Source organism: Triplophysa rosa, linkage group LG6, assembly GCF_024868665.1.
Source record: "Triplophysa rosa linkage group LG6, Trosa_1v2, whole genome shotgun sequence".
Lineage (NCBI taxonomy): Eukaryota > Metazoa > Chordata > Actinopteri > Cypriniformes > Nemacheilidae > Triplophysa > Triplophysa rosa.
The window spans coordinates 14,704,873-14,732,101 of NC_079895.1; the positions used below are offsets into that span (position 1 = coordinate 14,704,873).

Below are 27,229 nucleotides of genomic sequence, written 5' to 3' on the forward strand. Positions count from 1 at the left end.
CTAATGCATTTCCAGGCTGATGCTTAGAAGTCCCAGAGCAGAGCAAGGAAAATCCAATCCTCCTGCCAATGTGCATGAAATTAGCTGATATTTACTCCCTCGTCTTGTTCTCCATTTGACTATTTCTGATGCCCTTTGAGACAATATGCACTATGTTCTACAACTGCAGCTTAAATCTTTAAAAGCTCTTTCGGCTAAAACATACAAACAGAAAATTGAACACAGTATGTTGTAAACAGGATCAAACATTATTTATGCATTTGCCAGGATATTACTAAAGTGTTTTTACAATTTTTTGTCTATGTATAAATAATACAGTGTATTATATTTTATCAATATGAACAGTTGAAATGTAAAAAAACAAATGATGTTGCAATATAAACTATTGGCAATATATGTGAACCTGGACCACAATAATGTTAAATAGCATAGGAATATTTTTGGCAATAGCCAACAAAATATTGTATGGGTCAAAATGATAGATTTTTCTTTTATGCCCAAAATCATTAGGATATTAAGTAAAGTTTATGTTCCATGAAGATATTTTGTAAATTTCCAAATGCAAATATATCAAAACTTTATTTTTGTGAGTGGATGTTGTAATTGCTAACAAAATGGAAACACACCTACAAACATCACTCGCTGCTGCCCGCTCTTTCGGAATAACCCACTCAAGTTTGGTATCCATGTAAAGCTTAGACTTTATGCTTTCAGGTTCATCTACTTTCCACAAAGTCATTACAGTGGTAAGCCAATAGAGAGCATTAAGGGCAAAAAAGGAGAAGAAAGACCTGCATGTGGTTTTTCTAGATCTTGCAAATGCCTTTGGATCAGTGCCACATAAGATGCTGTGGACAGGCTTTGACTTCTTCCAGGTGCCAGAGCAGGTAACAAAGCTGATTAAGGCATACTTTCAGGATCTCCAATTCTGTATTACCACACAGGATAATACCACCTCATGGCAACAGCTGGAGGTTGGCATAATGGCAGGATGCACAATTTCACCACTGGTTTTCACAATGGCAATGTAAATACTAATCTGAGCATCGCGTTGGGTGGTCGGAGGAGAGCTTTGAAAAATGCTCTCCTCCAGCGCCTACCTCCAATCAGGGCATACATGGATGACATTACAACCATCACAACAACCAAAGCATGTACAAAGCGGCTGCTGGACAAGCTCCAGGATAACATTAGTTGGGCACAAATGGAGATCAAACCCAGCAAATCCTGCAACATTTCTATTATCAAGGGCCGGCTTACCAACGACAGGTTCTGTTTAAAGGGCGAGCCCATACAAACAGTCATGGACAAGCCCATCAAAAGCCTTGGTGTCATGATCCTGTCCTTGTCAGAAGTTTTCTAGTTCTTTGGACAGGGTTGTGACACTACCATATATTGCTTGTTGTGTTCTGTGTGGAAGCACGTGGCCTTTGTTGTCATTTTGCGCCACGTGCTCTCCTGTCGCGTGTCTTGGCCCCGCCCCCTTGTTTCCCCATAATCTTCCCATTAGTGTTTCATTCCCCTCACCTGCCCAGTGTAATCTTACCGTAATCTTCCCCTTAGTGTTTCATTCCCCTCACCTGCCCTTAGTAATTTTCCCTCGTTAGTTTTCCCCATTTAAGGCCCTCGTGTTCCCTGTCCTGTACTGGTTCATTGTGTAAAGTTCGTGTTGAGTTATTCCCCAGCGTCAAGTTACCCTGTTCCTGTCTTGCCCGTCTTGTGAAGTGGACTACTTATTCTTGTTCCCAGCAAACAAAAGTTTGTTATAAAAACGTTCCTTAGAGGTTTTTCATGTTTTTGAAAACATTTGAAAAACATACAAAATGTCCAGTTTTTTTAATGTTCTAAGAACGTTCCCAGCTAACATAAGTCACCATCATGGTGATCAGTGTTTCCTTGAGTTGGGCTCTTGTACCTTGATTATAAGTAATAGATTTGTTGGCATGTTGTAACTGAGTGCATGTGATGTACTGTTGTTATGACAATGCACTGAGAATCTAATCCAATGGAGTTTGTTGGTGTGCATTAAAATCACCAACAGCAATGGTTAGAATCATTGATCTCATTTGGTTTGCGTGTGCTGTTGAACCTAAAAATAAAATTTTAAGAACCAGAAGTATAATTTGCAATTTGATGTCTAAAAGGATTTGTGAAATCTGGACGCAAAAAAAAAACTACAGCAGAAATTAGACAAACACAGACATGAAGAATCAGGGTATGAATCTCAACAATGGTGACAATCAACAAAAGAAAACTTTGTGCCGCAATGCATACTGTGTAACATCTCAGTACAAAACTCATTTATGATTCCCAGCATGCATTGCAGTTGGTCTGTATATCAGAATTAGTTTGATGATTGTCACCATTGTTGAGATTCATACACTGATTCTTGATGTCTGTGTTTATCTAAATACTGTTGTAGTTTTTTTTGTGACCTGTTTTCACAAATTAAATAAATTAAAATTAAATTAAAACAACCAAAAATTTTTACTGATATTATAATGTTCTTTCAGGATCAAGAACCCAATTTACATATAGTATGCGTTCAGTGAATCAAACTTCAGCATGATGGCATCTTTAATGCACACCAACAAACTCCATTGGATTAGATTCTCAGTGCATTGTCATAACAACAGTACATCATGGGAAGTGTTTGCATTAACGGTGCCAGTGGGGCTAGAACAGCCTTAGCCAACGGGTTGGCGGGTATGGTTGCGTTGAGGTTTTGGTAATATTTTGTAATGTTATGCCATACGGAACCGGGGGCACTGAGCATGCAAATTAAGTGTTGTTGAGGCTGCAGCCACTAATCTAATCTAATGAGCTAATTGACACAGGAAGTGGGGTTCAGAGGACAGGTCCAGGGGAAGATAATGAAAAACTGTAACAATGCAACGCACACCCATGTATGATCAACCTGTGGTGGGCCTCCCTTGGCTGAGGGTGTCTTGTGGTAAAGTGCCGAAACACCCAATGATGCTGAGGTGCACAACTGACGATGTGTCGCATTGTTGGAAACCATACAAAGGGCATTATCAAAAGCACCTCACCAAAAAGCATCTTTCACCCAGGATAATGGATGTGATGAAAGTGGGATCGGACACACAACTCATGAGATGTTTCTCTGATAATAGCAAGGAAAGGTAAATATAAATATGCTATGTATTTCTATAATCATAGATCCCCAAACACATAGGATGCCTACCCGATGAACCCAGTGAAACCTCGGACCTCCTTTACTCTATTCATATTCTTGACTGCTCCCCTGTCACACATAAGGCGTGGGAAATGTGCTATTGGGAAATTAAACTGTGCTGAACAGTGGGATTATAACACCTAGTCCTATTAAGTGAATCTGGAATTAGCCGGCCTGCTACAGCACATCTGATTAACAACTGCGATTTTCTCAATATTCCAGAGTTTAAATACTGTATCTGTATCGCTGCCAAATATTGTCCTATCCCAGTGGAAAGCTAATTTATTCAGCTTTCAGAAAAAATATTTCGAGAGGTTTTGTTGTCCAGGGTCACATATATCAGAATCTAGCTAAATAAGGTTGGTTTACCTAATATCTTACAATATATGTGCCCTTAGCTATAAAGCTAAAGCTTCAATTTGCTATCTCATTGTTGTGAAACAACTTTAATATTAAAGGGCAGGTAACCACTTTAAACTTTAAAATATAAAAATTTTATCTTGGTTTTTAGCTACAAAAGAAAGATATAAAAGGTGAAGCATGAAAGAACCCTTGTTCTCATTCAGTGCTTTTTCCTAAGCAATGTACAGGCAGGTAGCTGTCTTTTTTGAGTAAGCTTCATCTAGCCTCCCCGTATTTCTCTCTCTCTCTCTCTCTCTCTCTCTCTCTCTCTCTCTCTCACACACACACACAGTGGGTCGGTTTCCCCATCGAGTGCTCCTATCACTGCATTCTCAACCCCTTTAATGGAACCTGAATGACTACTGGCCTGTTATTGGCCACATGGGGATTGTAATAATCACAATGTAATATTTTCTCCATGGGGGATCAAGAGGCTGTAATTTGAGAACTGACAGGTGGTGGCCATCACTAAAGCCTTCGAGGGTTGTTGCTGTGAGTTTTTTTTCTGCAATTCTTTTTGACATCATTCCTTTCTGCTGAATTGTACAAAAAAAGTGTGAAGAATCATTGTTTGTAGAATCCGAAGTTTAGCGCATACATCTGTGGATGAGTCTGGAAACATCTACTGTAATATCATAACATGGTGAAACACTACATAACAAATAAGTATTTTATATTAGGTAAATACTGTAAATATTACTGTTAAACGGTGTATTTATTTGTATTATACTGTGTAAACCAAACACTGAAAATGCATTTATCTCCCTTCAGACTGATTAAAATTGGTTAGAGAATGAAAGAAGAGAACACACTAGAGAGAAAGAGCTGCAGGACGTTTGCAGTAAACACACAAAATGATTATTTAATGACTTTAGTGCTTATTTACTCAACATACAGTTATGTGTTCATTTTTATGTTTAAATTAAAATTTTGCCTTGAGGATATTTGACTGCTCCTCAGATTCTGGATTCATTAACCATGGAAAGATTATAACTTTAAATAGTAAAGTTAAATATTAAAGTAGTAAGTAGTTTGATATTTCAGCAGACTAACCTAAAATGTTGACTAATTGGGCAAACATATTAATCCTCAGTCATTTATCGGTCACTTCAACTTTGTCTTACTTTAACATTTATTACAAAGAAAAATACACTCTAGCTGGTAATGAAAATTAGGATAAAAGAGCCCTTTTACAGTGAAAAAAACCCCCTGTTCTGTAAATCCAAATTTATGCTGCTTAAATACCATATCCAACCGCACTGATGATATGCATCATTAATGCATAATAAATCCACTTTAACATTCCTGCTGTAAGACCTTTTCTCAACCCTTCAACCAATTGCTGTAAATGTACCCAACCTTAAATGCATTGTAACTTAATTTGAATAGACTGCTTGTACTTCCCTCAGCAATATCAACATAATTTACTATGCAATTGGTTAAACATTTCTTTGTCTTATATGGAACATAAAAACATTGTAAGTGCATGATTTGTGTAGAGTTATGGGGTGTTTCCCTTTAAGGGATGGGGGTTACGTGGGAGATGACGTCAGTTGGTGGAAGCTAGAAGTGAAGCCGGCGGTTGTGAAATAAAGCCAGATGTTAACTTACTTGTCAGTTTCATCAATAATACATGGTGTCAGAACTCGGAAGTAAGACAAAATGGCCCAGGGACTTCGCCGTATAGATCAATTGGTTTTTGATGACAACATTGCCGACAACTGGAGAAAGTTTGAGAAGGAATGGCGCATCTACTGCTATGCAGGCTTATCAAATAAAACAAAGAAAGTACAGGCTTACACGCTGTTAAACCTAGCCAGTCCCGACGCGGTTGACCAAGCTGAAACATTCGTTTATGAGGACGGGGAAGATCACGAGGATCCTGAGGTACTTTTACAGAAATTCTCTGAATTGTGTCTACCCTAGGGCTGTCACGATAACCGATGATAAATATCACGTGATTTATGCACAGCTTTTGAGTGAAGTAAGGGAAAATGCTGCTGCATCCGAAAGCATCCGAGGGCGCTCTCGTACGGAAACTCCAAATACGCACTGCAGAAGAAGACCATAACACGTTCTAGAATATAGAAAATGCCTATGGACATCTTTTTATCACTGTTACTCAAGCCTCATCAGGTATTTTTTTGATAATAAAGTATATTTATAATGATCATGTTTGATGGGTGTTGCTTTTTCAAATGCACATTATAAGCGACTCAAACTCGCACTGCTTTTAGATCGAGCAGCATTTCCTACTGATCCCAGAGACGTGCTTCACGGACAAGCTACGCATTAAAAAAAATACCGACACATTGCATATTGCAGCCAGCTCGATTACAATAGGATTTAGTGGTATCACGATAAATGATCGTGCAGCCCTAGTCTACCCTCAAAAACGTAATCATGGACAGACACACGTTTAATACCGCTGTTCAAAAACCGGGCTAATCTGTAAAAGCCTACGTCTCCACACTGAAAATCCTGGCAAAGAAATGTGAATTCGGATCTCTGCAAGATGAACTCATTAGAGACCGCATAGTTTGCGGTATAGAAAATGGCACCGTTCGTAAACTCACCCTGGACCTGGCTATAAACATATGCTTACTGCATGAACAGTCGGAGAGGAGCATGAGAGAGCTGCGAAAAGACACAGAGGTATGTGCTCTTCAAAATATACATTGCTTAAACTGCAATGGCCTACATTCTTCAGAGAAAAGCAAATGCAATCAACCAAGTGTGGAAAACTAAACCACTTCGCAAGATGCTGCAGATCAGTACAAGTACAGCCAAGAGGTGCTAAAATGTACTACCAGCCCAAGACTCAGCAAAGGGATAAAATACATGAGCTGGATGCACAACCTGATAGCAATGTGATAGCAACTCCTTTTGTATTACAGTCCTTCACGTGCATTACGCTCTCAGGCGTCCTGTCAGTTGGTAATACCTAGAATTTCAAAATCAAGTGCAGGTGGTAGATCCTTTTCCTATCTAGCGCCTAAACTTTGGAATAGTCTTCCCTGCACTGTCCGGGAGGCAGACACACTCTGTCAGTTTAAATCTAGACTAAAGACGCATCTTTTTAATCTTGCATACACTACTCTTCCATAATATAAATCTTCAGAGGGTTTAGGCTGCATTAGTTAGATCAACCGGAACCAAAACACAACTGATGTATTTGTTGCATCAAAGAGTACAGAACAGTACCCTACTCTCAGCCAGTCTTGTCTCATTGTTCCAAGGTTACCACAGCGAGCAGGATGCAGTTCATGGCCTGACCTGATGGTAGAGCGGAGAATGGGAAGTGGGGACCTGACAAGAGCTGAGATGATAGAGCTGGATAAAGAAGGACGCGGTCTCTTGACATGTCTTCACCACAAAATTTCAAATGCTATTAGATTATTAATGATAATCTTAAAATATAATTTATTTTATTATTAAGTTTATTTATTTTATTTAGCCTTGTTGTGCAAGCTCTCTGGAGCTTGTGCAGAGGCAGCAGCTTTTGCCAGAGGGGAACTGGAATCCCCTGGTTGGGCCTGGGTTCTCCTGAGGTTTTTTTTCTCGATCAGAGTTTTGGGTTCCTCGCCACCGTTTGCATACTGTTTTTGCACTATCTGCCTGACCGGGGGGGCTGCTTTAGAATTTTAAAGTTTTACTTAATTAATATTGCATATAGGAATTTATAGTCTGTTATATTTGACCTGTGCTTCTCTCTCCTTTATCCTAAATGTGTGCTCTCACTGAGCGTGTGTGTGTGTGTGTGTGTGTGTGTGTGTGTGTACTTGTCTGTGTACGTACGTGTGTGTGTGTTGTGTGTGTGCGTGCGTGCGCATGTGTGTGTGTGTGTGTGTGTGTGTGTGTCTCTATGTCTATGTGTGTTATTACGTGTGCATATTGTGTGTGTGGAGTGTTTTGTATGTGGGTATGTCTGTCTTCTGTGTTTTCAACCTTTTCTTGTTTCTGCAGGTACAACTCTAATTATTTTGCTTATAGTCAATATGTCTCATGTACAGCTGCTTTGTAACAATGAAAATTGTAAAAGCGCTATATAAATAAAGTTGAGTTGAGAGTTGAGTCAATGTGCAGGACACTTTCTACTCTGATCCTGTAGATCTCACCAGTCAAAAGGGAGAGATTTTCCAACCCTACAATTGAAAAATGGAAACGGCCAACGGAAAGTAAAAGCTGATACAGGTGCCAAATGTAATGTCATATCCAAACAATTGTTGAATTGTCTGAATCATAACATCCATATCAACACAGTAGAGAAAGTAAATCTTGTGGTTTATGGAGGTGAGACAATTGATACTGAGGGAACCGCAGTGTGTTCGTGGGAAATTTAAAATCCACGTAGTAGATTGATATGTAAAACCCCTCCTCGGTCTGCAGGACAGCATCGCAATGGGACTCATTCAGCTGGGACCTGATGTGCACATGCTAAATCAAGAAGCACCAGAGGTACGTTAATACCATGATCTTTTTGATTGTGATGTCATTGGCAGCTTGCCAGTTGTGTATCATATGAGACTGGATAACACAGTGACCCTGTAGTCTGTGCACCCTGTAAAATACCAATAGCTATGAAAGAAAACGTCAAAACAGAATTGGATCGTATGATTGAGCTGGGTGTGATAACACCTGTGACTGAGGCAACAGAGTGGGTATCAGCCATGATTGCAGCCAAAAAAAAGGATGGCTCAGTGAGGACTTATATTGATCCAGTCCATCTTAACAGAACCCTCATCAGACCACGGCATCCACTAAAAGCAATTGAACAGATCATTGCAGATATGCCTGGTGTTAAGGTGTTTACCATTTTGGATGCTAAATGTGGCTTCTGGCAAATTCCCCTTGATGAAGCTTCATCCAAACTAACCATATGTATGTCCCTGTTTGGCCGTTACAGGTTCTTGAGGATGCCATACGGGATCTCAACAGGCAGTGGGGTATTTCAGAGATCCACGGAGCAACTGTTTGCTGGACTGCCTTGTGAAATTGTAGTTGATGATATTCTCATCTGGGGCTAGACGCATGAGGAACACGATGATCGCTTGCGACAAGTACTAAACATAATTTGTGCCATTAACATGAAACTCAACCCTGATAAATGCAAGTTCAGAGTCAATTCGGTCCAGTACGTTGGTCACCTGCTAACTGCTGATGGCGTCAAACCTGACCCAGAAAAACTAGTGTAGTATGTGACATGCCAAAACCACTGGATAAACATGCTCTGCAGAAGTTCTTAGGCATGACAAATTACTTGTCAAAATTCATTCCCCAATACAGTGACATCACTACTCCTTTGAGACAGTTGATTCGCCAGGATTCTGAATGGTGCTGGCATGAGACTCAGGATGAGGCTTTTGAAAGACTGAAATAAGCTCTGATGAATCCCCCAGTTTTGCAGTATTTTGATACGTCCATACCAGTGGTACTCTCAGCGGACGCCTCTCAACATGGCCTGGGTGCAGTGTGCTTACAGCGTGGGCGGCCTGTAGCATTTGCATCACGAGCCCTTATGCCCACTGAATCACGTTACGTCCAAATTGAGAAACAAATGTTGGCGCTCGTGTTTGCAACCAAAAAATTCCATGATTTTATCTACGGTCTTCCTGTCACTTTAGAAACCGATCATCAGCCCTTGATAACCATATTAAGGAAACCGCTCCACACGGCCTCACCCCGCTTACAAGGCATAATGGTGAAACTGCATCGTTACCACCGGGATGTGATCTTCAAACGTGGCAAGGAGCTGTTCGTGGCTGATGCTTTGTCCCGAGCCCAACTCTCCACATCTGACCCACGACTCATAGATGACCTAGTGGAAGTCATTACTGTCCAGGTGCTGTCTTCCCGTCGCATAGAAGAACTCAAGGCCGCTATACAAAAGGATGTCACGTGCCAACAGCTTTCGGACATGATTAGGAACGGCTGGCCAGCCTCCTCAAAAGGCCCAAGTCCTTTTCAGCCTCCGGCAGAAGGGGGCTGAGGTGAGGGACTTTGCCGTGGACTTCCTGACTGCAGCGGGGCAACTCGGGGTTAAACGAGGCCGAGCTCAAAGTGATGTTCAACAGTTGCCCCAATGAACCCCTCAAGCCCGCGGAGATGCGGATGCTGAGACCCCTGGGCTTCGGGGACCAAATCCGGTTCACGATGGCTCGTGAGGAGTCCAGGGGCCCTATCACGGCGGGTCCCTCCACGGCGCTGGCAACCATCTCGGAGTATCGCGTCCTGGCTGTTGTCTCCTTGGGCACCTCTGCACCGGCTTCCTCAGACTCCGCTGCTCCTCCTCCCTCTATCAGTATCCGGGGCAAGCGGGGGAGAAGGGAGTCGTGGGACTCCATGTCGGACGCCTCCGGCTCAGACCCAGCAACTCTTCCCACAGCGTCCCTTCAACCACCCACGAAGCCCGTGGCCCGGTCTATGAGGAAGCAGAGGAGTAGGGGAGCCGGTGTCCAGCCGCAAGCATCCAGTCCGGGTTTGCCGCAGCAGGCATCCAGCCCAGTCCAGCTGGCATTCCAGCCGGTGTCCAGTCCGGTCCAGCAGCCGGTGACCAGTCCGGTCCAGCAGCCAGCGTCCAGTCCGGTCCAGCTGGCATTCCACCCAGAGTCCAGTCCAGTCTAGCCGGCATTCCAGCCGGCATCCAGTCCAGTCCAGTCCAGCCGGCATTTCAGCCGGCATCCAGTCCAGTCCAGCCGGCAATCCAGCGAACGTCCAGTCGGGTTCAGCAGCCGGCAATCCAGCCGGCGTCCCAGCCGGCGGTCCAGCCAGTATTTCCCCAGTTTTCCCCTGCCGTGTCTGACCCTTCTCGTCCTGCCCGTCCCACACCTCCCCGTTTCAAGAAGAGTTCCCCAACCAGGTCAGTTCCTTTCGGTCCCGTCTGGACCTTCTTGTTCCCCCCCCCGTGGGTAGTTTTCTGTTTGTATTATTTTCCTTGCTGTGTTGCCCCCTCGTGGGTGTATTATTTAATAAAAGTCTTTTGTTCATCCACGCTGTCTGCACCTGGGTCCTGTCTGAGTTTCATGACAGTTTACACTCAAGCGCTTGCTGCTGAAGTCTTCCGTTCACTTCTGCTCAGAATATTTTGTCTAGTGGGGTGATAAATATTACAAGGCTGTTTTAGGAAACGAAGGCAACAGTATTGAAGTATTATATTTGTGAATCAAATATGTTTTAGGCTCCAGTAATTAAGAAAATAAGAGAGATTAGATTAATTTTAATTATTTAATATTATTGTGCAGTGTGCATGAGATCTCACAGTAACATTATTCCAGTAAAAATGTAATCCACTTTTTTTTCAAAATATCTTAAAGATATTGCTTTCTGCCAATTTAAAAATGGAAACTACCCTTTGTAAACCATACTGTGAATCCCACGGCCAGCACAATAGACTATGCACTATCGCTTCCGTGTTTTCTCCCAGCCAGCTCTGTTAAATCCGGTGCACGTAGCGTCCATAGGGAACAATGATGTTTTTCACTCAGTCGCTTCCATATGCACATAGGATTACGGTCAATGATGTCAGTCAAATGATCCAAACACTACATCATACATCAAATATGAAATAAAAACTCAGTAAACTTTTGCACTGACTTGAGGCTTGATCACAGCGTGCTCAAGCTGTAGGGCCCTATTTTCATTATCTAAGTGTATGGTTTAAAGCGCACGGCGCAGGTGCACTCAGGGCGTGTCCGAATCCACTTTTGCTAATTTAACGACGGGAAACCGGTTGGCGTGCCCGGGCGCATGGTCTAAACAGGTTGTCCCAATTCTCTTAATGAGTAATGGGTGTTTTTTGGGCGTAATGTGCAGTAAACCAATCAGAGTCTCATCTCTCATTCCCTTTAAGAGCCAGTTGCGCTCGTGCCATGGCAGATTCGCTACTTACTCGGCGGAATTTGCAAGAGCAAAGACTGGACGCTTCTCTAGAGAGGAAACGCATCTGCTCGTGCGTGAGGTTAAAGCGCGCGAGCAGATCATCTACATGACAAGCCGTATTTTTATTTTTATGTACACAATAATAATCTTTTACATTGTAATCCATTTAATTTTTATATTTGGCAAGTTTGTGTGCTGCTGCGCTTCCCTCTAATAAGTAAAGTGAAAGCACTTTAAGTTGTAGATAACAGACGTATGTGGGCCACTTTAGGCAATTATGCGGCACTGCTGGTCTTCTTCTGGCCCGGACAAAATGGATGTGAGCCTTAAGTGGCCGACATGTAAAATAGCAAATGTGGGCCAAAGATCCTTAACCATATGTGGGCCTATGGCAAAATGTAATCTGGATGTGACCCTAATGTGGCCCATGTGGTAAATAGTGAATTTGGTCCAAATGTCGGAGAACAAATGTGGGCCATCTTTGCCAAAGATATGGCATAGTCAATGAAGGATAATCTTGGTGTAAGCCAAAAGTGGCCCACATATGTTGCTGCAAATGTGGCCCAGTTATCATAAAACCTATGTGGGCCAGTTTTGGCAATGATTCGGCACAGTAAGCTCTGGCTAATGTGGCTATGAGCCTAAAGTGGCCCAGTTAAGATATAGCAAATATGGCCCACTCATCATAAAACATATGTGGGCCAGTGTTGGCAATGATTCGGCACAGTAAGCTCTGGCTAATGTGGCTGTGAGCCTAAAGTGGCCCAGATAAGATATAGCAAATATGGCCCACTCATCTAAAAACATATGTGGGCCAGTTTTGGCAAATTTAAGTTACATTTACATTAATGCATTTGGCAGACACTTTTATCCAAAGAGACTTACATTGCATTGTACTATACATTTGTTTCTGACTATGTGCAATCCTCTGGGATCGAACACATGACTTTGGCGTTGCTAGCGCCATGCTCTATCCACTGAGCCAAATATTGTTGCTGTGAGCATAAAGGGGCCCTGAAAAGTTATAGCAAATATGGCACAGTTATCTCAAAACATATGTGGGTTAGGGTTAGACACAGTGAGCATTTGCTAATTACGGGTTAAATGTAACCAAATATGGTTAGTAATATCAATTTAGGCCACTTTTCCAAATATATGGCTCAGTCATCACTGCTTAATGAGAGTGTAACATGGACAACAAGGCCAACATTTCATTAAACAGCCACTTCTTGCATACTGTTTTTTTCGGGCAGTTTCTCTTTTACATGGGCACAGTGGAGGAACACAGGAAATAGGGATGGTGATGATCCAGAAAAAGGCTCTAGGTCAGATTAAAACCCAAGCCATTGTGGAATAGCACATGGAACGTGCCGAAACATTCATCACTGTAACATCGATGGCTGTGCATGCATGCATGTATGCACAGTGCACACACAGTTCCCTTTCTGTCGGTCTCTCGACGTTGTGTCAAGCCGACAGATGGGGTTCGTCCCTGATAACCAATCGCTTCCGACTTCTTAGAAAAGGCGAATGAAATTGGCGAATGAAATTTGCATGCCGGACTCCGCCCCCGGATATCCAGGTATAAAAGGGAGACGGCGTGCCTCATTCATTCACCTTTTTGTTCTTCGGAGCCTTCGCTCATGATCAACAGACTTCGCTACAAATAGTAACTACAAGACTGCCGGTTCTACGACGTGGTGCAGCGGACTGTCCCTTCCTGCGGCGACTTCCCCTGGGCGTCTCGGCGGTTCCAGAAGTGTTTGAGTTTTTTCTCTAAAAGAGCAAATTTCTGAAATTGTTTCGGGGGACCGCTGATTGTCTGAAAAGTTTCAGGCAATTCAACACTGACTGACACGCTCTGTAGTCAGTCGCGCTGTCATGGAGACAGAGTTGAGTTCCATACCGAGAAAGAGGATGCTCTGCACAGGGGAGAGCTTGCTCTTTTCCAGCACGCTCCACCTGGGGAAGCTCAACATAGCCTCTGGCTGCCCCACCATCGAGGGAGGTAAGGGCGACAGAGCTGGTCTGCCGTGAGGGGGGCGTTCCACGACTTACTGAGCTCCTCATGCACCTCCGGGAAGAACGGGACCGGGGCCGGGCGCGGCTTGGAGCCACGCTCAGACCCGAGGTACCACGTATCCAGCCGCAAGCGCTGGGGAGGAGGCAGTGTGGTACACTGCAACCCAATGCTTGTGGCGGCCCAGAATAGCATGGATGACATCTCGACGTCCGCTTCATCCTGGGCTCGACCCCCCGAGGGAGGGAGCTCCGAGGATTCGTCGGGGTCGGATGCCAACAGGTCGCCCTCCGATGCAGCAAGCGACATCTCATCGTCGTCACGCACTCCCGAGTACGTGACTGAGGAACAAGACAGGGTAGAACCGTCTCCTGGGGGACGATCAGACGAGTGAGACGGGGCGTGAACGGTCCGTGAGCCTGCGGCTGACGGTTTGACGCTCACAGTCATCCCCATATCACCCCCGGTGCTAACCGAAGCGGACGGCAGGGCCGTAGCCCTTGCAGTCTCAGAGCGGGTAGCAGACGGGTTGGTGGCTGTGTCCATAAAGAACACAGCCACCCGTGACCGCAACGTCTGGATGGCCATCCGCCGGCAGTGCAGGCAGGACGTATCCACAAAGGCTGCCTCAGCGTGCCAGAGACCCAAACACCTGAGGCAGACATCGTGTCCGTCCCCCTCCTCGATGAGTGCGTTGCACCCACGAGAGCAGCGGGCCATGCCACGCTGGAGAAATTTGCTCTTTTAGAAGGAAATTTGCTCTTTGCCACCTCCGGAACTGCCGAGATGCCAATGCTGCATTACAAGTAATAATAATAATAATATATAATACAATAATATATATTATAATAAAAATATAATACAATAAAATAATAATAATAATGCATTTTATTTAAGGCGCTTTTCAAACCACTCAAAGTCACCGTACATCAGAAGTAATAAAGACAACAACAAATATCAATAAAACACAGAAAGAAAAACAGTAGTTACGAAAAAAAATCATAATAATCATGTAGGATAGGCTATTCTGAATAAGTGAGTTTTGAGTTTAGCTTTAAATTGAGGTAACGAGTCTAAATTACGGATGTTAGCGGGGAGAGTATTCCAAAGAAGAGGAGCAGCCCGACTAAAGGCTCTGTGACCCATGGTGGTTAAACGGGCCATAGCTGTGTGAAGGAGACCCAGTGAAGAAGAACGGAGAGTTCGAGAAGGAACGTAGAGGCGAATGAGATCTGAGAGGTAAAGTGGAGCGAGGTTATGGAGACTTTTATAAGTGAGAAGAAGAATTTTAAATTCAATGCGAGATTTGATAGGAAGCCAATGAAGCTGTTGAAGAGATGGGGTAATGTGTTGTATAGATGGAGTCCGGGTTATGATACGAGCAGCGGAATTCTGAATCAGTTGTAGTTTATGGAGAAGCTTGTGTTGTAAACCAAATAAGAGAGAATTACAGTAGTCAATGCGAGAAGTGACAAGTGAGTGGACAAGAATGGCAGTACTCTGTGGGGTAAGAGATGAACGAAGGCGAGCAATATTACGAAGATGAAAGTAACAGGACCGAGTTATACTATTAATGTGAGCTTCAAATGAAAGAGTGCTGTCAAAGATGACCCCCAAGTTCCTAATCTGGCGAGAAGGTGAGACGAAAGATCCATCGATGTATAAAGAAAAACTGGAGGACCTAGAAAGACTTGAATTAGTGCCTATAAGGAGAACTTCAGTCTTGCTACCATTAAGCTTAAGAAAATTAGCAGAAAACCAAATGTTTATTTCATGTAGACAGTTAGTGAGACAGACATGTGGAAGAATGGAGTCAGGCTTAGTAGATACATAAAGTTGTGTGTCATCAGCATAACAGTGAAATTTAAATCCAAATTTGGAAAAAATATTACCAAGTGGGAGAAGATAGATCAGAAACAATAAAGGACCTAGGACAGAACCTTGAGGAACGCCACAGCTAACTGAAGAGGGTTGGGAATGGAAACTTTTTAGTTTTACGAACTGTGTACGGTTAGAGAGATAAGAAGTGAACCAGGCGAGAGGAATACCAGAGATACCAATAGTAGATAACCGGTTCAGCAATATAGAGTGTGAGATGGAATCAAAGGCTACACTTAAATCAAGCAAAACAAGAATCGATAAAAACCCATCATCAGCAGCCATTAACAGATCATTAGTTACTCTCACCAAGGCGGTTTCTGTACTTATGCTTGGAGCGAAATCCTGACTGAAAACATTCATACAGAGTGTTTTCACTGAAGCAGAACTGATTGTTGGCGGAAAACTGTGCAAAGGTAAGCTGTAAATAAATGTATAAGTATGTATTTATAATCATTTTATTGTAATTTTGCAAATCTTTAGCTGGAAAACACATTAGTTTATTTGTTATTTGAAGAGGAATTATGCTCTCGGAAATTCCCACTTCAATCAGGAAGTAACGTCTCGATTTAGTAACATTGTACGTATCTAGTAACATTAAAACATTAATGTTACTAATGATTTAGTAGCATTTAAACATTGCAAGTATCTGCTAACATTAAAAGAGCACCGTTCCATAAATTATTTCCAGGTTTAAGTGGGAATTATCGAATTTCCAAGAGCACATGAAGGCAGCATTATTATAGCAGTTCAGCGGCAAAGCTTGCCATCTTTAGCAGGCAAAATGGCTAAGTATAAATGTTTCTGCTGAGAAATTGGCCGAACTGAACTTGCTAGCTAATACCATATTTGCTAACTATCCATATCACTACTGGTAATATATGTTACATGCTAGCTGCGCAAATATGTTTATGTCACGAATAGGCAGAAGAACCCAAGCGCAGGCAACGGCAGTGAAGGGGTTAACACAACTTATTTTATTAAACAAATAGAAGACAAAACAAAAACCCACGAGGGGGTAAAACACTACAACAGGGGAATACAATAATACAAACTAAACAGGAACACTCACGAAATAAACTAAACTAAGACAACACTAGACAAGGAAAAACTGACTAAACTAAACACTTACTGAAACAGGGACAATAGACTCTGGCAACACAGGGACCATCAGGACACAGCACATACACACGGACCGAACGTAAACAGTACAATACACGAGCACAGGACAAAGAAACAAGAGGGTATAAATAGAGAAGACAAACGAGGGATAATTACATGGGGCAGGTGAGGGACATTAAACACTCAGGGAAAGATAACGAGGAAACGAGAGGAATGGGGTCAATGACAAGACACTGGAGAGAACGTATATTATTGTCAAACGGACAATAATATGTTTCTCTCCACACATAACCAAAGACTTTGTCATGGCTCTGCTACAGGACCAAGAAAAACATGACTAAGGAAGCAGAGCCATGACAGTTTATATTACATTGTCTCTTCGCCCTTGCGGTGGAACCTGCTGAAACACTATGATCTTATAACGTTACAGGGCTGTGAAAAAAAGCTGTCTGACTTAATGTACAGATCAACATTCGAAGACGGTAAACATCGGTGCTTTATTTTAATTAAGCTATACTTCTTTATATCTGTATCTTCCCTGTTGCTCTCTATCAGGGGCATAGCTACATGGTGGCCATGGGTGGCCACGGCTACCCCTGAATGATGGCCACCTATCTGGCCACCTCTGTTATGCGAACTGCGAAGCAGTTTTAAGATGTGTGTCGGAGTTTACGGAGTGCTGCACAGATCATTTAGCGTATGCACTGAAAGTAACGCGAGAACATTACTCTCGCATTAATATGATGTCATACGCTGACGCACTGACGCGAACAGTCTGAGCGCTATAGCTGAACAGCTGCTAACCGCTTCGTGACTGTACTGTCTGTGTAATATGGAAGTTCATCGCGAGCAGAAGGATCAGGTCAGTAAAATCAGTCTTGTTTAACTGGATTTTATTAATTAATTACATTTTCGCGAAAGTTTTAGTTGGGGTACTGCAATGTTTATTTTCTATTAAAAAAAATACTAACTTACTGCAAATGATAGCTAGCAAATTATTTTTAAATAATGTTAGCACATGAAAGCATTGCAAATAAATTGTTTACCTTACGTTCTTTGTGTATGTTTTTGACCAGCAAACCATGCGTAATGAAGAATTGGTGTAAATTACAGTAGAAGTTCAAGAATTTCTGTATGTAAGGATTTTTTGGTCACCCTAATAAAATCACTGGGTCTTACCTGGCCACCTCTAAAAAAAGTTCTGGCTACGCCCCTGCTCTCTATAATAACCCAACTGAAATGAATCTGCAACAATGTATTTACCATGTACAACAATGTATGAACCATGCATATTTTCATAATAACCATGCTTTCCCTTATCAAGTAAACATTTGATGGGAAGAAGAAAAAGTAACAGCAATTAATTGTCCTTTGCAAAAGGTCATTCAATTTAGATGGGAGCAAAGCATGTTGATGTCATGGTTCTGCCCCACCTTGTCTTGCTTCTCTTGACCTAGTGGCAGAACCATGATAGAACCTCTTGTTTTATGTGGAGAGTTAAGGAGGGGCTTCTGTCATGGTTCTGCCCCACCTTGTCTTGCTTCTCTTGACCTAGTGGCAGAACCATGATAGAACCTCTTGTTTTATGTGGAGAGTGACGTTTTGTCCCTGTTGGTCTTCCACTCTCCGGTGTGGCGTCTCTGTTCCCGCCCTTTCGTCTCCTCGTTATTGTTTGTTGATTAGTTCATGTCTCACACCTATTCCCTCTTGATTTATCCCCTTTATAATGCCCTTGTGTCTTCTGTCTCGTGCTGGTTCATTGTACTGTGTCGTGTTTGTGTAATGAGTTCCTGTCTTTGAGTTAGTTTATTTTGTAGTTGTGATGTGTTTTAGTCTAGTCCTGTTAGTTTAGTTAGTCTTGTTCCTGTTTCCATGTTTGTTACTTTACCCCCACGTGGGTCTTTGTTTTGTTGCTTTTTATTTATTAAAGTTTGTGTTAACCCCGTACCCGCTGTCTGCACCTGGGTCCTCTGTCTCTGTGTCTCTCACCACCCACCATTCGTGACAGTTGATTTATTTCTAGGAAGTTGGTCAGCATTTATTCTTTTTATGTATTTATTTTACATCTTTATTTTTAAAAAATGTTGTCATGTAATGTTAACATTCAGTGTGCATGTTACAGAAATTCGTTGGTGGATGTAAAATCCAGAGTGGGATTGTCAGTGACCATTAAGGTAAGCTACTGACACATTTAATACTATTGGAGAGTATATAATGTATAATACATTATACTGGCATACATAAATCACAAGGAAACTGTTATTTGTATGTGTTTGTTTAGTAAACAGGATGAACTATCACAACTGTTGCTTTTGATTGTGGTACAATGCTGGTAATAAGAAAACCTGCAGCATACATTTTCTAAAAAAAAAACATGTTTAGTTGGTTTCCTTTTGTACTACACCACCATTGCACAATCTGTACTCTGTAATGGAGTCAAAAGAGTTTGTTTATTTGTGTATTCTTTAAAGGCCTGCAAGATTGCATAGTCAGCAGGATCCCGTCCGTATCCAGACCCAATGGTGGACCTGCTTCCAAAGACAACCACAACACGCCTGTTAAAGACCACAACATCAATTTTGCCCTTGGTATAGATCCTCTGCACACACCTTGTTGACTAGATTGCCCTAGGTACATATCCTAATAAGGAAATGATACCAGAGAAGTCCATGCCATGAACTAGGACAAGCATACGATAATGTCTAACATCTGTTATCCCTCAGAGCCAGGTGAACGAGAGGCTTGTTTTTTATGTAAAGTCCAATGGCATTTTCGTTTTATATGATGCCAGTCTATCTACAACTAAATGGTTAAATGGCCCATGGTATAAACGAATTTGAAGTTTTTCTTGATACATTGTTACATACATCTTTGACACTGGCATTAAAGTGATAGTTCACCCAATAAAAGAAAATGAATTCAAATCATCATCTAGTCGTCATTTACTTGCCTTCTTTTTGTTTCAAACCTGTATGACTTTCTTCCGCAGAACACAAAAGAAGATATTTTGAAGAATGTTGTTAACTGGCACAAATTCACTTGCATTGGTTTTGTGTCCATACAATAGAAGTGAATGGGTGTAGTCGCAGTTCTGTTACCAACTTCAAAATATCTTCGTTTGTTTTGTTCAGAAGAAAGTCATACAGGTTTGAAATGACGATGGTGAGTAAATGATGACAGAATTTTCATTTTTGGGTGAACTTTCACTTTAATTGATATGCCCATTTAATTATGTGATCATATTTTAATACACATACCTGTTTACTGATGCTATGAATATATCAGTCAAATTACAAAGACAATTTTACAGCTACTATCACTAATGTACATCTTGAAATTGACACACACACTTCAGCTAATAGTGTTCTGTATATAACAGATTAAAATTATTAAAAAGTTTAGTATACTTTAGTATAGAAATGCTACCATGCATTCTATGATACAATCTATTTCATTTTTTTTCTATTTCAATAAAATAATACTATATATATATATAGTGTACAATAGGGCCCGTAGTGCTGTCGGTTTGCTGAAATTTGAACATTTTATTTGGTAAACATCCTTATCGCTTGTGACAAATTACCTCAGCACTATTAGAGCGGAAGTGGCTTAGCCGGCTGAGATTTTAGTAGACGTCATCACGTAGACGTTTGCCAGACGTCATCACCCTGCGTGCATATAGTCAATTAAAGCTACTTTTTATTACTAATGGTCATCAAGCTGCTCCTCATCTAATCACTTTATACACATCTTCTGGTCTCTCAAGTGTAAGGTCATGTAAAAAACTATTGTAAACTATATGTAAATCTATTTGCCTTTATTTTTCTTCTTTTTTGCTGACAGAAGGTTCTTACATATAAGTGCTGACTATTGGAATACACGTTGCATTGAATGTGTTGTCTGATTATTTGGGTCAGCAAATTTTCATATAAGCACTCCTTTAGGTAATAGACTGCCATTAGAGATTCCCTAGTGGCCGGTCTAAAATGATTTGCACTGGAAAGTGAATGCAGATTTAAATTACAGCACATGAAATACAAAAACACTTACATTACAACTGTTACAACTACATTAATATTCAAAATAGAATCTGCAAAACCAATGTTTAATTTCTATCTAATAAACATCTAGTTCAGAACATTAGAACCCTATAATACAGGGTAATAATACAGAAATATAGTGTGAAATCATGAACCCTGAATGACCAGGGTAAAGTATGAACAATGTTAAACATAAAACTAGATAACCTAGGATTACATTTATCCTAAAATGGCCCTTGGTTAACAATAGCAATACGTGAATGCTTTTCTGTGTGCTTCATTGAGACATTCATATGTCTTTATTGAGATGCTTGTGCTTCAGTGACAAATAACGACATCACTCTACAAGAGAACTGAGCGACATTACGGCTGCGGCACAAGTGTCACGCTTGATAAACCCGTGAGAGGTGGTCCTTTTAAAGCCATGACACTTTGAAGCCATCACAGTTTAAAGAGTGATTGACTGTCACTCATAGACTCATCACATGCTTGCACAGACATCTAATGTGAATTCCTAAGATGAGAGCAATTAAAATCCTTTAAAAGGTACAGACAACAATATTTAGGCTTTATATGTGCAACAACGTCTGTGCCATCCAAAAATGGCATAATTTAAGACTTTTGCCATTCTCTAGGTTAGCACACTATATGTACCACATTCTGAGAAAAACAATTAATATTAATAGGAAAACCTGTAAATATAAAAACACAGTGAAGCTGATGATTTATGAAATTGCGGTGTAGTAATCTGTTTAATAAACTGAAAACTATTTCTCACAATCCAACCATTTAAGACAATTGCTTTTTCAGTTCTTACCCACTGGCCTATTTAGTCATTTCATTCATTATTGTCATTATTTTGCAATCAACAAACAGAAACTGGTCAAGAGAAATTGCATATTTGTTGGATATAAAATAATTGGGGCTTCGCTTCAAATTAGCTTTCCTATAGCTCAGTGGTTAGAGCATGGTGTTACCAACGACAAGATAGTGGGTTCGATCCCAGGGATTGCACGTAGTCAGATACAAATGTATAATATAATGCAATGTAAGTCGCTTTGGGTAAAAGCGTCTGCCAAATGCGTAAATGCAAATTGAACGGCTGTTTGCATCTGCACATAGATGAGAAATTCCTTTTACTTCTTTATCTTTGGCAACAACAATTTTCTAATGTGGAGGGAAATCATTTCATCCTCACCACTTTTCTTTCCAGGTAGTGGAACAAATGATGGCACATTCATCATACCACTGAGCCTTTTTCTGCCCCCTCTTCTGACTAATTCATTTATTGAGCCTTGTGGATGTTCTGATCATTGCACAACAGTATTCTAAAACCTATGGGCGGATTTAGTTTAAAGCCTAATCCCTCTTGTGAGGTGCGTGTTTTGGATGCATATTTAGGAATTTAGTTTTGCAGTCTTGTTTGCTAAAATGTATATCTACACCATAAAAATGAAAAATGTCTCAAAGCACCATTTGCGGTCTTTTAAGCACATGCTTGCTGAACCTATGGGAACCCTTGAATTTATTCAAGAGCTTCAATGTTTATCTTGAATCCTTTAATTAGTTTAATATATTATATCACTGAAGAAGACTGTTAGCAGTTCTTGCATGAGAGGTTTCACAGAGATCTGAAAGGGTTTCCAAAGTTCTCCAGGGTGTTCTGCCAGTGTGCCATCTGAGGAAACCCAAGTGTCTTGAGAATCTTAAAATTTTAAGGATGCACATGAATGATTTCTCTGTAACTATGAAAATTCATCAACACTGCAAAAATGCTATTCTAACATACAAATCATCGACATGTAACAACAAATCCTTATGTGCTCCTGCGTCACAGCTATCCAACAAATCCAACCGCTGCTGATCTGGCAAGGGTTGAGCTCACTTTATCAACAGCAGATAACTGGTAACCATGCAGCACCTCCTCTTGATCTACGTTCAAAGTTAATTACCTGCTGTGGTGTTCACTCCTTAGAGGCTACTGACTCATGTGAAATTAGATAAAGATATTCTTCAGGAGAGAGAAAACTAATCACTGTGATCACTGACAGTTTTATTGTCGAGTGCTTGGCTGCACTGCATTATTGGTCCCAAAGGACAGATAATGATAAAAGGCAAATGTGGTCTTCAGCTGTTTCATATCAGGTATGGTTAGTCAGGTAAATCCCATTTTTTGTATAATATATACATTTCAACACCGCATGATGCAAGATTTTGCATTTTATTTCAACCTTTATTTCAAAGGCGTATCCCATTTTACACTCATCTCTCAGTCAGCGCCATTATTTGGGACTCAGTTATAATGTTGAGTTACTACTTTATCCCAGTACTATTGGGTGTATATCATTGTCAACACTTGTAATATTGCCTTGTGTCCATAATCCTTCAACATTACAATCCTTCAACATTTCCATACTTTTTCTAACTGTTGATCTGTTCAGCACATTGCACTTGCATTAGTAGTTGCAGCGACTGGGGTGATTATATGTGATGTTCTGTATGTAATGCTTATTAAATACTTTACGTTTTAAATAGCAAACTTACATGAGTATATAGCAGCACTTTTAGAAATTATTAAATGCAGCCTTGCATCTTAAAGGTGGTTGAGCATGTTCCTTCATTTTAAAATTCAGTGTCATGATCGTAGTGTTGAGACAAGGATAGAGGACCCAGGTGCAGACAGCGGGTAAGGGGTTAACAAGACGTTTAATAATAATAATAATAATAATAAAGACAAAACCAAAAACCCACGGGGGGTAAAACAAAAAAAACCAGGGCAATATAATAACATGACAAGACAGGACTAAGACTAACTACACTTAAACAAGACTAAAGTTAACACTTGACATAATTTACAAATGACTACACTAGACTAAACTTGACAAGACACAGGAACTCACCATACAATCACTATGAACCAGCACAAGATAGAAAACACAAGGGCATTATAAAGGGGATAAATCAAGAGGGGAACAGGTGCAGGGCATGAACTAATTAATGATCAATAATGAGGAAACGAGATGGCGGGAGCAGACACGAGATCGCAGAGAGTGTATGGCAAGCCACAACAACAATAAATGTCTCTCTCCACACAAAACATGAGGCTCTGCCATGATCCTGCCACAACACCAAGAAAGACATGACATAACGAGGCAGAATCATGACAGAAGCTCCCCCTTAAGGAGCGACATCCTGGCGCTCCTCAAGGTGACAAACAAGACAAAACAGACTGTGACACCGACAAAAAAAAAAAACAGGGAAACATGATAAATAACAATAAGGGAACACAAGAGTCCAGGGGAGTAGTATATATGCGGGTCATAGTGTCAAAATGATTGACAGGTATGATTGATGGGGTCATTGACCTTTGTGGGGGGGGGTTGAATTACTTCCGGACCACCCACGTTGCGAGGGGGCCTCCCCCTTTGCGTTAACCTTTGACCGTATCCGCCCCCTTAGTGTGGTACTGCCCACGTCATGGTGAACTTTTGCCCTTTGGGAGTATCTGTCCACGTTGTGAGTGATTGTCCATGTCTCAAGTTGAACTTTTGTCCCGTACGTTTACCGAACATTTTTCTCCCTTTTCCGGCGATCATGTTTGGACATGTTTTTGGACATGTTTTTATGAGGTTCACACGTATCTTATGCGTGAATAAATAAAGCAACGAGTGATTAAATAAAGAAATGATTAATTAAATACATGAATAAAGCAACGAATAAGTATGTAAATAAACGAATGAATAAGTAACGCATTCAATATATATATATAGTGGATGTGATAAAGCTGTGGTAAAACTTACGTTGGAGGAAAGACCGCATTCCTGACATTATACAGAGAAACCTCTTGTTTCAGACAGCTCTGTCCCCACCTGACAGCTGTAAATCACATGAAGCAATGCATGACGAATCGAGCTGTGGGGCTGCTGTGTGTTGCTAGAGTGTCCAATGCAGTCTATATAGGGTTAATGACAAACTATAATCTCGCTATATCTCTAACTAATCAGAAAACAACTTTCCACTAGCATTCTAAACATATCCGCTTTATTCATCATTACCTGTTTTGTTTAAAACTTAAACCATTCTCACACGTGTCTAATTGTACAGGGGCATCCATGAAAATGGCTTGACCAAATAAATGTTTGTATGTGTGCACAAGTGTTGAGCGGTTACCTTCCAGCGTTCATGTTTCTGAAAAATGAAAAAAAATCTGAGTATCCACTCTTCAAACTGTGTCTACAACACTGTATAATTAAACCACATGTTTTTCCTAACTGCATGGAGCAGTGTCTTTAAATGGTGTCCACGATGTTCCCCCTATCCTGACTGTTTTCCTTCTGTCTGACAAGATGCCAGTGCGTCCACCAACCAAGGGTGAAGAAAAAAACATCTTTATTGCTGGTGTTCATCGCATCACAGCAGGCAGTTGGGTGATTCCTTAAAACACATAAAGCAGATTCTGATTGAACAGCAAGAATCCTTAAATTGAATGTACGTCATGTTCATTTCATGAATGTGTTTTATATCATGCCTCCAGGTTGTATCATAAAATAAGTTTGCATAAGGTTTTCAAAATATTTTTTCTGTTTTTTTTTAAAATTAAAAATAAAAGTGATTCTATCACAGGTATACCTTTTAACATAATTGTTTATATGATTCTAAACGGATATTCTTTAGAACATTTAGAACAGTCAAATCTCACACATCCTGTTATTAAGAGTTGTCTTTGCACATCTGTTTTAGTGGTTAGTGTTAAACTGTGGCAACCCCTTAACACCTAGACACTATTCTAAGATTTACTGACATATAGAGCAGACTCTGAGTTCTTTTCAGCGTCAAACCTCTTTTATTAATTTGTGTTGGACATCTGATTGTGTAGCAAGGAAACTCAAGAAGTAGACATTCCATCCTACAGTAAGTGTTTCTGTTTACTTTTAGTTTAAACAAGGTTTTAATTGTTGTTGTTGTTAAACAGTTTGCTTTAGATCCAAACTTTACACGCACAAAGTATACGTTGAATCACCTTTTCTTCATTTTATCCTCACCATTTTCTTATGTTTTGTTTTTGAGTGTCTATTGAATATACTAGGCTATATTTTCTTACACAAAGCAACTGAGCAATAGAGGTCTTCTCTGCAAGGATATGAAGTAAATAGCTTTATATATATATATATATTTTTTCATACTCAGATTGCACAGGTTGCGTGCTGGATTGTGTACTACAGGTAAGTGGTAAATGTTGTTAAATTTAGGAAACTTTTAAAAATATATCCTTAAAATAAACCTAAAAAGTGGCTAAAGCATGCAAGAAAAATGGTCAACTTGTGCAGACAATGCATCATCTGAAGCGCTGTGAATTGACTTCAAATGAACAAAACATGCTGTATAGTGCTCTCAAGATAGAGATGCTCCGGTTTCAGCTCTTAGAGCGTTCCTGATTTAAAAGTTTATTTATCATATTCAGCCAAATGCTTGTGTTTTCATCTTTTCTTGACTGCTCTATAAGTACTTTCAAACATACATTGCATTTTAATTTGCCTTCACCTTGTCTTTCAGTGATGTAGACTTGCATCGGCATATGAAGGTAAGTCCACATGCATTACCCATTCCAAATCTCACATGTCTTAATGAACAGATTTACCTTAAGAGCAAATGATTAAATCCTAATACCAAACTACGATATACAACGTGAATGCAACATCTATCTCGCGCTAACAACAATTTTGCTCAAGACTTTTTGACTTACCATACCAGTCATACCATACCAGTGTTTATGATTCAGACATAATGTGTCTAGTTTTAGAGGAGTTTCATGACTTGTGTTGATTTTCCAATGTTCTGATTTAGTTGTTGGAGACACATTATGTCTGAATCATAAACACTGGTATGGTATGACTAGGCCTGTTTCAGGAAACAATTGACGATTTAAAATCTGAACAGATGAAAAATGCACACTGCATTATAAGAACATAGTTACATTTTGATAGAATTTAAATTTAAAATGTATCTTTTTGATATGCCAATATAATGTTTTACAAAAATAGCTCATGCATACTAATAATACAGAACAATTAATATTCATACTTTCACGGAAAAAGGGAATCACACGCAACGATAAAAAGCTGACATAACTCCTGTAACCTAATTACATGTAGCAGTTTTCATATGCGTATAATGCAAGCAAATAATATCAGTAGTAATAGCAAATAATAGTAAGACTTTTAAATGTTTCAACTATTCCATGTATGTACGACAGGTTTTTTGCCAGATCAACTTCACTTTCTTTTTCAAGGAAGAAATAACCTACAGTAAATGCTGTGTTTAGTAAAAATACACCTATACTGTAAACTACACATTATCAGCCTTACAGTATATTCAACTCACAGGGCCTGAATACACATTTTGTGAAAAACTGGTGACAATGTACAAGAATAAATATCACATACACGAATAACAAAAATAATAGATAGGTAATAAAATAGGAAAATTAAGAAGAAGTAGATTTTGGATGTAAAATCTGTTTTTTATTAAATCAAAGCAAACATACAAGAACCCAAGAACATGACCTCAAACAAACTAATAACAATGAGATCTCGTGCGAAAAATGAGACAACGATACATGACGATACTGTCGTCACAGGGATCCTATTCCTTCTATTGTCCATTCTCCCGGAAAAGCAAGGCAAAGGCGAAAGA

General features: G+C 40.4%; 1 long non-coding RNA gene across 1 annotated transcript; it reads right to left on the bottom strand.

Annotated features, from left to right (window-relative positions):
- Positions 1-23,232: 23,232 nt before the first annotated feature.
- On the bottom strand, positions 23,233-25,655 carry LOC130555206 (uncharacterized). Its single transcript, XR_008963097.1, has 4 exons — positions 25,166-25,655; positions 24,707-24,970; positions 24,337-24,412; positions 23,233-24,177 (listed from the first exon to the last, which is right to left on the bottom strand). It is a non-coding gene; the product is annotated as an uncharacterized LOC130555206 (long non-coding RNA).
- Between the last annotated feature and the right edge of the window lie 1,574 nt (positions 25,656-27,229).